The sequence below is a fragment of the Dermacentor albipictus genome, chromosome 2 (genome assembly GCF_038994185.2).
Source record: "Dermacentor albipictus isolate Rhodes 1998 colony chromosome 2, USDA_Dalb.pri_finalv2, whole genome shotgun sequence".
Lineage (NCBI taxonomy): Eukaryota > Metazoa > Arthropoda > Arachnida > Ixodida > Ixodidae > Dermacentor > Dermacentor albipictus.
Genome location: NC_091822.1, coordinates 73867575 through 73878828, shown reverse-complemented (window position 1 = coordinate 73878828; position 11254 = coordinate 73867575). Strand labels below are relative to the sequence as shown.

Below are 11254 nucleotides of genomic sequence, written 5' to 3'. Positions count from 1 at the left end.
TCCACTGTGTATCACGCCAAGTAAATAAATTTGAGGCTATGTTCGGCTTCGTTGCCACGACGCTTCGTAGCATTTGACGGCTCCTGCAAACTACCACTGCCAATATTTTTCAATGGAAATTTTCTGTCGTGATAATGCCTTTAGCTGCTTCAAGGCCTCGAAAGTAATTTGCAACATACTTCTCCTTCTCGTATACTATAGTTACGTGAACACTTAATAAATTTATTTTCTCGGTAGGCTTTGTTTTTGGTGAACTTGTAGCGAGGATTTTCTTTGCATCGCTGTAATTGCAAAAAATACGTGCGGTTGTACATCCTAGGAAAACAATTTGCCGGATTCCATTTGTGAGGACAGTTACAGTGGTTATTCAAGCTAAATGCGGTGCTGTTAAAATGCGCTTCTACTTTGCAACCCGCAGACGCAAAAAGGCACATTAAGCGTATTTCTAAGGTGCGTCGAGTACAATGTCTTAGGCACGAAGGTTAATTACTGAAACAGGCGAAATCAACTTACCATCCCTTATAGTTATAATAGTCAGTGGCATGTCCTTCCGGTGGTGACACGGGAATGTGGCAGCCGTCGAGGGCTACTACGGCTTTGGGAAAGTCACAGACGGCTACGAATACGCGAATGTGTTCGTCCATGTCGGCTGGACGCAGCATCTTGAGCCAGTCCTTTTCCAAGACGGAAATGACGGCTTCGCAAAACTCTCGATAAATGCCATTCACCGTTCATCGTCCGACGCCATAGACAGCGGCCACGACTCGGTCCTCTGCCACGGAGCACAGTTTGAATAAGCCGATGGCCACCACTTTTTCCACCGCAATGCACTCGGGCACATTCGCTGTGACCCTCTCCAGCGAAGGACGCAGGCAGCCCACACGATAACGGAAGGTGGCTGGGCTCACTCGAAAACTTTGCTTAAAGTGTCCGTCACCAAGGTAGGGCACTGTGTCTTCAAACCATCGTTCGACGCGCACGTAGGTCCACCTTTCGCGGTTGGCGCCTCGAAGGCACAGTGCCGAAGCTGTCAACATGAAGCTGTTTATGATGAGTCGACGTTTGACGGTTTCCACTTAAGCCTTTGCGGCGTTTATCTCATCTTCAAGTGTCCGAGAGCGACAAGCGTCAGAGCGACCTCAACTCTTGCTTCATCGCTAACGCTTCGCTGAGCCATGTTGCAACTGCGTAGTTCTGTCACGCGATCACAGTTGTTGAAACGCGTTACGCCTGCGCGCACGAAGGAAGGGACGACAAATACGTGAAAAAGGACGACAGGAACGTGGGCATCACAAGAATAAACAGCACGCACAGTAAAACACCGGCTGCACATAGTTGCTAAACCGAGTCAAATGGCTGCTAACAACGCAAAAACGCAAATAAAATAAACTACTATAAGCATAATTAGCCATCAACAATGAAACAAATATATTTTAGGTTGTACAGTAGCTAAGTGTAAATAAATACGCAGCTTTTTAAGAATTTTTAATCTCTTGTGGCTTTAATAGCCAGCGCTATTTTTCTTGCGGCGTTCATCTGAGGAACTACATAAAGAAGTTCAGTGCGGTGCCGTGTGTCATCGGCGCAACTCCTTTCTGCAAAGGGTCCTTCCTAGTAGCAAAAGGGGTTTACTGGAAAGGACTTTAGCTTTGCCCGTGTGTCAGGGGTATTACACAACCTATGCAACGACGAGTGAGACTTCCTCCTGGAGGTGACATCATTGCCACAGGAAGATGTGGGCAACGACGACTGCAGCTTGCCTGACTACAGCCGGTCTCTCCGAGAGTTTATTGCCAAAGAGCAGTGCTAGACTGATATCTCAGGCTCTGCGATAGGTTGTGATAGGTCTGTTTTTCTCAATATAGTGCCCCATATATGAGCGATGTCTTTGAAATGAAAGTTAAGAATGCAGTGCTGTTGTAACAACTTTATTGTTGACCAGATGTACCTTGCTGCTTAGCAAATAAATCTGCTTGGCGGTCAAACCGAGCCATGCGTTCTTCATGGCGCTTGGCCTTGGCCTCTTCCCATTTCTTTCGAGCTTCAAGTTGCTCTGCTCTAGCCACGTCTTTTTTTTTTTGCCTTGCCAATTTTTTCCAAAGTTTCTAAGAGGGGAGCAAACTTATACCGGCTGTTCGGATTGCTCTTAGGTGCTCTGTCACCCTCAGTTGGCGATAGTAGGTGCTCAGGCAGTTCATCTGTCGTGCTTCCCCTGTTCAAAATGTACACAAATAGATGCCACATCACTTCCACGGTTTCGCGCTAACTATATTTAAATCTCTCTCACCCTGAGTTTTCACTTGACAGGATCTTCTTTGGTGCTCTGTCACCCTCGGTTGGCGCTGGTAGGTGCTCAGGCAGTTCATCTGTCGTGCTTCCCCTGTTTAACATGTACACAAATAGATGCCACACAACTTCCACGGTTTTGCGCTAACTATATGTAAATCTCCCTCACCCTGAGTTTCCACTTGGCAGGATTGTTCTGCCGGGCTCCAAGAGCAAGGTGGGGTTCACACTGCGTTGTTTCTCTAGCATGTCAGCCAGCTCTTTGTGATGCACAAATTATTAAAACCACTGAACAGGCCAAGAAACAATCGTAACTTACTGCTCGTGTTCACAGGTGACACGGTGGTGCCCAGACGAACTGTTCTCTTTTTTTTATCTTTTGTATGCACGGTCCAACGATTTCAATTTATTTGGTACTGGAATGGCAGTGAGCTTACAGCTGAACTTCTCGTTCACAAGTGACGCAAGTTTTAGCCACAATAGTTTTCGCGTTCTAAACAGAGAAAGCGTAGTTTACAACAAAACACATGCTTAAACTTTTTTGCAGTAGCACTGGCCATGTCTTGCATGCAAGGCTGCACAGTATTTTAGTATTTTTATACGTGAAGTTTCCTGCTACCAGGTATTCTATAATTACAATATTTGCATTTCAGCTGCCACATACTGCAAGAGCTCAGTGCGGGATGAAAGTATGCTAAGCTGTAGGAAACATACCACAGGGTAATGTAAAACACTGCAGCAATATTGAGACTAGAAATTCGAGAAACTATGGCCAGTGCCACTGTACACTACGCCAGTACATTTCTCTTTTGCACAAGCTTTCATTTCGAACATGAATGATGTCGTACCTTAAGGCTCTTTTTTTCCAACTAAGTCCTTCATCTCCTAGTATTTGGAGATGAAGGACTTTGTTTTCCGACTACCCCAGAGTTCTGCGTCTTGAGCGGATGCTTCAGAAAGAGGGGCTAGCGGGCGCCTCACTGTCAACAGCGGAAGCGGGCGTCGTAGGCTGCACTGTAGGGGGCAAGTCCTCATCGTTCGCCGCGAACACCAAACTGACACATTGCCCGTCTGCAAAGGCAAAGACCAACATTTGAAATGTCTAAGTAGCACATCACGGCATTCCATCATTAAAAGTGGAATCTAAAACAAGCGACAATCGCAGTCTACCGCTAATAAGACTCCATCTGACAGCTAACCACGTTTTTCTCGCCACCATGCAGCTAGCTTCACTTCCCTGATGCCTGGTATCGTAACCATCCGAGGTCTACATGGCTGAGCCATCCTGGTTGCGAAGCAGATTAACCTTTTTCTCGACACCCTGGAGAACGATTGTCGTCTGCTCAGGGTTGGGTGGAACGTAGCACGCCATGCCAGCACTTTCTCGGCACCTCTCCTCGGGCTGGCGCACGGCGGCCGAGAACCAGTGCAGGACTAGGCCTGCACCTTGACAAAACGAGGAAAAAGGTGCGGAGGGCGCGCGCGGCACCGGAAAAACAAAGACGACGGTGCCGCACCCTCATAACTGGTGCAGCCAGTGCTGCCAAATCGAAGAGACCTTTTGTATGGCTTGCAGATGAGGCAGTACAGCTTCGTTCGGTCACCTGCAACATGAGTTAAGAGGCGACGTACTTTGTGGCTGGTTACGAACGCCTGTACCAGGCAGATCGTATGTCTGTTCGTGATACGTTTCAGCAACCGGATCGTTTCATCGACCGAAAGCTCTAGTCTGCGTACGGTTTGTAAACGCCGAATAAGGAATTTTATTCGTAACATCAGGCAGGTTCCAGACAGTTTACAGCAATCGGATTCACCGACAGCGTCTATAGAGGACAAGGCGAACTAATTAATATGGTGTATCACATGCACAAGATCTATCACATGCACAAGATCTGTAGCATATTCTGTAACCCTGCCTCTAGGGCACAAACAATGTGCACATCGAGTTCTGCGCAGCCCTTCAATCGGTGTGCAGCTAAATCGCACTCTACCCTGTGCGAGTTCAACGAAAGGGCATGACCAATTCTTGAGGAATTCTTCCCCTTAGAGAAAGAATCTACCTCCAAATGGTTTGTAACTGTTATGCATTCTTGAGAGCAACAGCCACTGGTTCTTTCGGAGCTTACCCTGGTTAACAGCCAATCCCCTGCTTTCCCACAAGACAAAGAACCTGACTGAAATTAAAAGCCGGGCCAGGCTGTTATGTGGGTACGGTCATTCATTAGTAAACCTTTGGACTTTTAATGACTGATATGCCTTGTCCATCGGCGTCCAAAATGTTGTGTCTACCCGACAGCACAGCAGTGCATGTTCGTTGTCTTTATGTCCTAGACAGTTCACACATTGTTCGCATTTAGCGTAGTGCCATTTCTACATTCGGTCTGCTGTGGGCAAGACAGACCAGCCGAAGCGCCAGTCTACATCTTGGAATCTTCCCAGTAACCAGCTGGGGTTAACAAAACCCATAGCAATTGCGTTTTCCCTGTTTCAATTACAGACTTTAGTAGGAGTTCTTGTGCTAATTCTGTATTACTCGCTTCTAAGAGGGTTGTTTGTAAAGAGGAAATTCTCTTATATAGATACCTATGACGTGCTTGTAAACGGCTTATGGGTTCACTGCTTTAGGGCCAGTCGCCGGTGCCTGAGGAAATAGACGACCTTGAACCCCCAAAAAGTAACAAGGAACCTTGCTTGCTGGATGATCTGGGCTAAGTTGTACCACTCTCAGTGTGGTTTTAAGTACATAGATGCATGCGAAAACGACAACTGATGGAATGTTTCATGCACCTTTCTCTATTGGCAAACCAAGATTCTCATACTTTACTAAAGCTGTTTTTGTGCTCCAGAACACACGTGTTATTTGTGTCTTAACCTTCCTTGATATGTGCTATGGCACAACTACAGAGTTCGCTGAAAACCACAATCGGCCTGTCAGAACGTTCATTGCTTGGTAGCGTCGTAAGCTAAAGGGAAAAATAAACAGACTCGAGAAACCTCCTCTTTGAAGGACTGGAGTTCTGTCCTCTAGCTTTCAAGTGATTGTCCCTTAGCGCTATCTTCTATCCCTAGTATAAGGATCCTGTTTGCTACTGTGACACCGTGCAGCGTTATTGGTGCTGAAGAATGCAAGCAAAGCGACTTTTATGTACATTAAGCATAGTGCCAGAAATAAATTCATATTCTGCAAACACGCCTAGGACTGTAGCTAGATTATCTTCATCTCAGTGGTAAATTGTCACATCAGCTGCGTATGCTGTGACTTTAACCGAGCAGTTTCGTGGGATTTCTATCCCTAACACACTTTTGTATTTTTCTACTTGCAACAAAATGTTTCTACTGACAATGCGAAAAGCAACGGTGAAAGCGGACAATCTTGTCGCACGCCTTGTGAAACCTGAAAAGACGCAACTACCTCTTGATTCATAATCATATCGCTACAGACATCGTCGTAAAGTTCCATTATCAGATACACGAACTGCCCAGGAAACCCATAGACTAATAATGTTCCAAATATGTGTGTGTGTTCTACCCTATCGAATGCTTGTGCTTGATCGAGAGAAGTTAATCATCCTTTCGCTTGCCTTGCGCCACTGTATTCTATAGTGTCCCTTCAGCATATTAAAGGTTTCGACCTTACGGCTCGAAACAGAACATGACTGCCAGAATTTAATAATGGCGTGATTTCCTGTACTCCCATTGTCAATAGAGTTGTCAGCAGCTTGTTATCGGTACCTAACAATGTGATAGGGCCGCAATTATGTGCGTCTTCGATGCCAGCATCCGATTTAGGGAATAAAATTATCCTTCATTGTTTGAAGGATTTTGGAAGAGTGTATGTACTCATGAACCTATTAAGTACTTCAGAAGAATTTGGACCTATTAGGTCCCAGAATGTGCTGTAAGATCTGCTGTAAGGCCGTCGGAACCTGGCGCTTAAACTTTATGCAAATGATTTAATGCTCGTGAGAGCTGTACTAATGTTGTTGGGGTAACCAAGCAACAGTACTCTTCAAGGGAAAGTTGTGGGAAGTCGGTGAGAAAGGATGTTCAAGTGCGCTGTTTAACTTTAAGCTCATGGGTTGAGAGGCTGTCAAAATATGCGGTAACCTTAATGTGTCCCGTTTATTGATGTCCTTGTACCCCATTTGACTTAATCTAAACTTCTTAGATAATTAAGAACCTCAGGGTGTGGACTTGACACATCTCTAGCTTGAAATGAAGTGGCAGAAAACGTTAGCTTCCTTAACAGCTATAATCTCATCTTGAGATCCTTCAGATAAGTCTTCTTTAGCGTTGATGATGGTTCGCCCCGCTGAACTATTCGGATACGTTGCAATGTATGTCTGATTACATTTGAGTACCTGTGTTTGAGCTTCTTCCCTTCGTCTATGCATATATTCTTCTATGATTCTTTAGCTCATACCAGTTCCCTGCATTCATGGATGCTGCTCAACGTTTGCGAAGACTAGCCATTGCCGTTTCGTCGTAAGAAAGCTTGTTATCTACGGGCCACAGGTGGAGTATAATAATCCATCTTTAATTTCACAGACCATTTTCGCTGGTTTGTTGTGCGACATATCTAGAGAAAAAGGAGCAAGCTCCTTACAGTCTACGATTGAGAATTCTAAGGAAGGGGACACATACATGCGATCCAAGCGAGCCTGTACCTTAATATGACTCCAACTTTATTATTACAACTTTATTGTTTGCCCAGGATGGGGTCAAACGAAGGGGAAGAGGTGGGAGATCCTCTTCTTTCTTCCCTCTTTAGGTGTCAGCCAGGAGCCCTTGGGCCCCGGCGGCGTCTTCAGCCATCCGGATGAGTCGGACTTCCATTTCAGGACCGGAGCTGAGCAGAGCACTGTCCCACTGCTCCACAGACCTGATTTCTAAAGAACGGTGATCTTTCTATTGGACGTGTCTACGTTTGAGGGTGCAGGACCAAACCGTGTGCTGAAAGCCTGCCCTGCCTTTGCAGATTTTTCATCTGTATACAGTCCTGGGTAACAGCGGCTGTAGGCTACAGGGTTAGGGAAGGTGTTGGTCTGGAGAAAACGCCATGCCACCGATTCCCACTTAGTTAAAATTCTGTGTACTGCAGGATGCTTGGCCCTCACATGTTTATAATGATCGAGGATGACCAGAATGGACACCAGCCTGTCCCGCCCCGACCGGCGAAACGAGTGATCGTCAGCGGTTGAAAGGTCGGCATCGCCTTGGTTGGTTAGACTTCGAGCCGCATCGCGCGTTCTCGTTCCCCGGGAGACTGGAGTGAGCCGGGGCCCAGACGATTTGGACGCCCCTGACTCTGTTGCCACGAAAACCCGTCAGCAGTATGTTGAGTGCTTCGGGTGACACACGCCTCCTTGCGAAATTTAGGATGGCTGACTTGGAGTCGCTCACTATGAATTTGCCAGGGCAATGGCCGCTTCCTTTCCAACTTTCGGCGACGTCATGAGGGTTGTGCCGGACGTGATTGGATCACCCTGTTCATTTACTATTGCTATAGCCATGGCGTCGTGATCGTCATAATCAGCGGCGTCCACGTAGACCACGTCCTCAGGCCTCTCGAACCTTTTATGCATTGGCTGTGCTCTTGCCCGTCTCCGTTCCACCTTATATACCGGGTGCGTGTTTTTGGGTAGTGGCGGCACGTACACGTTAGTCCTGACCTCCGGTGGGATGTCCAATTCGGCTCCGGATCGGGATTCGTGATTAATGTTCAGGGATTGTAAAATGTGCCGCCCTGTCCGGCTATTGGATCGCCTTTCCAGTTGAGCGGTCCTCCGAACTTCGATCGTCCCTTCCAGCATATCGTGCAGCCCAAGTGCTTTGAACCGTCTATTCAAGGCTGTGACGGGTTTGCCTAGTGCCTGTTTGAAGGCCTTCCTGATTATGGCGTCTGTTTTGTTCATTTCGTCCCTCCGGAAATTGATGAACAAGGCGTGGACATTTAACGGATTTATTTAACCACATTTACCTGGTCTGATTTTACCTGTAAACCTGTCGCGGTTGTTCTAATGGTTTCTGCTCAACTACTTAGCCTAGTCGGCTTTCAATTATTGGGTGTATTACCTTTAAGGGAAACACTACTCTGCTACGTGAAGTGCTCGTGTCCATCGCTGCAGGGTTGTGTACGTTGTACAATGGAAATGCAAACAACTCAGATGAACAACATATAGCAACGCACCTGTTGTATAAAGAACACACATACACTTAATAAACTATTTAATAACATGAGTATTCTCTAATTGGTGGCATGACCCATCATTGTAGGAGAACGCTGCGTAGATGAAAAGTGACAGGCCGGCTGCACGATGCGGCGACCGACCTACCGGTTTGAGCATCTGTTCAACGGAACCATCCATTCAAGACGTTACAATAGCTTCAGAAAAGCTAGTGAACACTGTTTACTTGCCGGAAGAGGCTTCCTCCGGTATGTGTGCCTTAAAAAAAGAAGAGTGGGGGTTACATATTGACACGTGTATTTATATTTATCGGGCGGCCAGGTTTCACCGCCTAAGAAATCTTATCGCACAGCGCGGGGCGCGCTTGCATGTATCCGAAGTTTCTGGAAAGTTATCGATGCTTCTATCCGCAGTCTGTTGTTGCCGAGCCTTGTGTTATCTGATTTATTCGCCTGACGCGAATGATGTAGAACCATAGAGAAAGGGATTGAACAAGAGCGGACACTCGGCGAAAATTGGAAACAGGAAACACGTCACGCTATACTTTTAACATCGACGAATTGGGGTCGCGAGCATCGAGAAAAAAAAAGAATGTGAAATGAGATTAACAAAAATTGTTTTATTCTTTTTATTCTTTCCCGGAAAAATTAAAAATATCTGCGTATAAATTAAGTTAAACTTTGCGGCTTACTTTCGTTGCCTAGCGACAGGCGAACTGGCGAATGACGAGCCAAATGTTTACGTCATTCGTCAGACTCACCGCCGAAGCGAGAGCGACCGGCCGCGCATCTGAGCGTTGGCCTGTTTGGTCACCCGTCTGACTGTTTTTCTATTTAGCCTGGGTTGGTGGTCTCCCGGCGAATTATTGCGTTCATTCGGAACTTCGACAAGGCAGCACTGCACTATTGGACTACGGCAAGGTGAGAAACTTTGTTCGACAGTCTGCGACGCACTTCAAGCAATTAGGCTTACTGCCCGGCAACTAGGTTAGACTTGTGACGCAGTTAACGAAAAACAGCGTGGCCGTCGTGGAGCAGTTAATTTGAATTAAAGAATCGCACTGGGAGATGTTTGCGACGCTTCCTGTAAGCCCCAATATTGTTTTAACTAATTTCGGTAGTTTTTGGGCACGTTAGTCGCACAGGGTGCTGTGACGCAGTTTCGCGTGTACTGAATTTTACTGCGAGAAGTTTTGGCGCTTTCTCTGACTGCCAACATTATTGAAACTAATTTCATTACTTTTTGGGCCACCTTTCGAGCACAGTGGGTGCGCCTGGCGCTGTGACTCGGTTAGCGAAAATCAGCTCGGCCGTGGTGCGCGGTTTCGCGCTTTAATGTACTGACAAGTTCATGACGCTGTTCTTTCTCTGACGCTAAACATTGTTGAAAATTATTTTCGACACTTTTATGTTATGAGGCCCGCTCGCCGCGCCTGTTGTGACGCAGCGAAAAGCAGCTCGGTCGTGGTGACAGTTAGTTTGGCGCGTACTGAATCTTACTCCAACAAATTTGTCGCAATTTTTATGTCCCCGCAACAATTTAAGCCTTCTTTCGGTACCCACGCTTGTCGAAAACGCGACGAGCAATCGTCAAGAGTGATAACACGGGAGTGCGTTGCTTGCGCCTTTCAGAACGCAGAAGTGATAAGCCAAGGAGCTCAAACGCCAGGAACTAGTAACTCGAAATTCTGTCTTCTGAACGGCGCCCACGCATTTTGTCTTGAGTGCGAGTAGAAGGAATTCTGCGAGCGTCCAGCATGCTCTGGCTGAGAGCCTCTGTTGTGGCCACCTCTGTGTATTCGTAGCGTACTATGGCGTCGGTTGTAGCCAAGTTCGCGAAACGCGCCGTTGCCCGCGCATTCGTGCCATTAAAGTGCAGGAAATAAGTATTGGGAAGAGGGGAATGTTTGGAATTAGAATGTGTTTGTGGTATGTACGGTATTGCTTGGGATGAGTCGGGTATTTTCTACGCCGTGTGTGTAAATACGAACTGCTTTTGTTTGTAATGCCACCCACTCACCACTTTCGCACGCTTCGCCTCTACAGGCATTATTCTTAGATGTTAACACCAAAATAACGCTTGTAATTTTTTTCAGCTCACGTCGTCTGGTGGAGCTTCCTGCGGAAACTACTGCTGCTTACCTGGTGCCACAACGCTGGATGAATGCACAAAAAGCCCGCGACGAGCATTTACAAAGAATAAAATAAACGTTAATTTTTCCACATTTCACAAGGTGTCTTGCGTCGTTATGAAATTGCACGTGGCACATATTTAATGGAGGCTTGTGAAGATCGCGATCAATTTTACTTTATAAAATAATTTGCACATAAATATTTAATAAATAAAAAATAAATATGTAAATAAATATTTGCTGCAAAAAAAAATAGAACGGAGCCGGCGTGACGCGCACCAGCTAGAATTCAAAACGCGCGCGCACAAAACCGAAACCGGAAGTGTGCTTCAGGTTTTAACATCGACGGCTTGGTGCGCTGCAGTCAATTCGGCCGCTGGGCTCTATGGGAGTGTCCTCTCTTATTGTATTCCTTTCTCTATGGTAGAACTTTATGGAAGGCACGCGGGTCCCAACGATTAGTCTGGAACATTCGACGATTGTGTATAAAAGCCGACGCGCTTGAACCACTGATCAGATTTTCGACGATCGCCGACCGTGTTCGCCGCTATCGTTGTGCTATAAGTGTAGCCTGTTTTGTGGGCACAGGTTCGCCCAATAAAAGTTAGTTTTGTCTATCACAGTATTGCTACTGTGTTCTTAACGTCAC

General features: G+C 46.4%; 1 long non-coding RNA gene across 1 annotated transcript; it reads left to right on the top strand.

The window, feature by feature from the left end:
• The first annotated feature begins 9184 nt into the window (after window positions 1-9184).
• LOC139055444 (uncharacterized) lies at window positions 9185-10698 on the top strand. Its single transcript, XR_011511761.1, has 2 exons — window positions 9185-9394; window positions 10570-10698. It is a non-coding gene; the product is annotated as an uncharacterized lncRNA (long non-coding RNA).
• The last annotated feature ends 556 nt before the right edge of the window (window positions 10699-11254 follow it).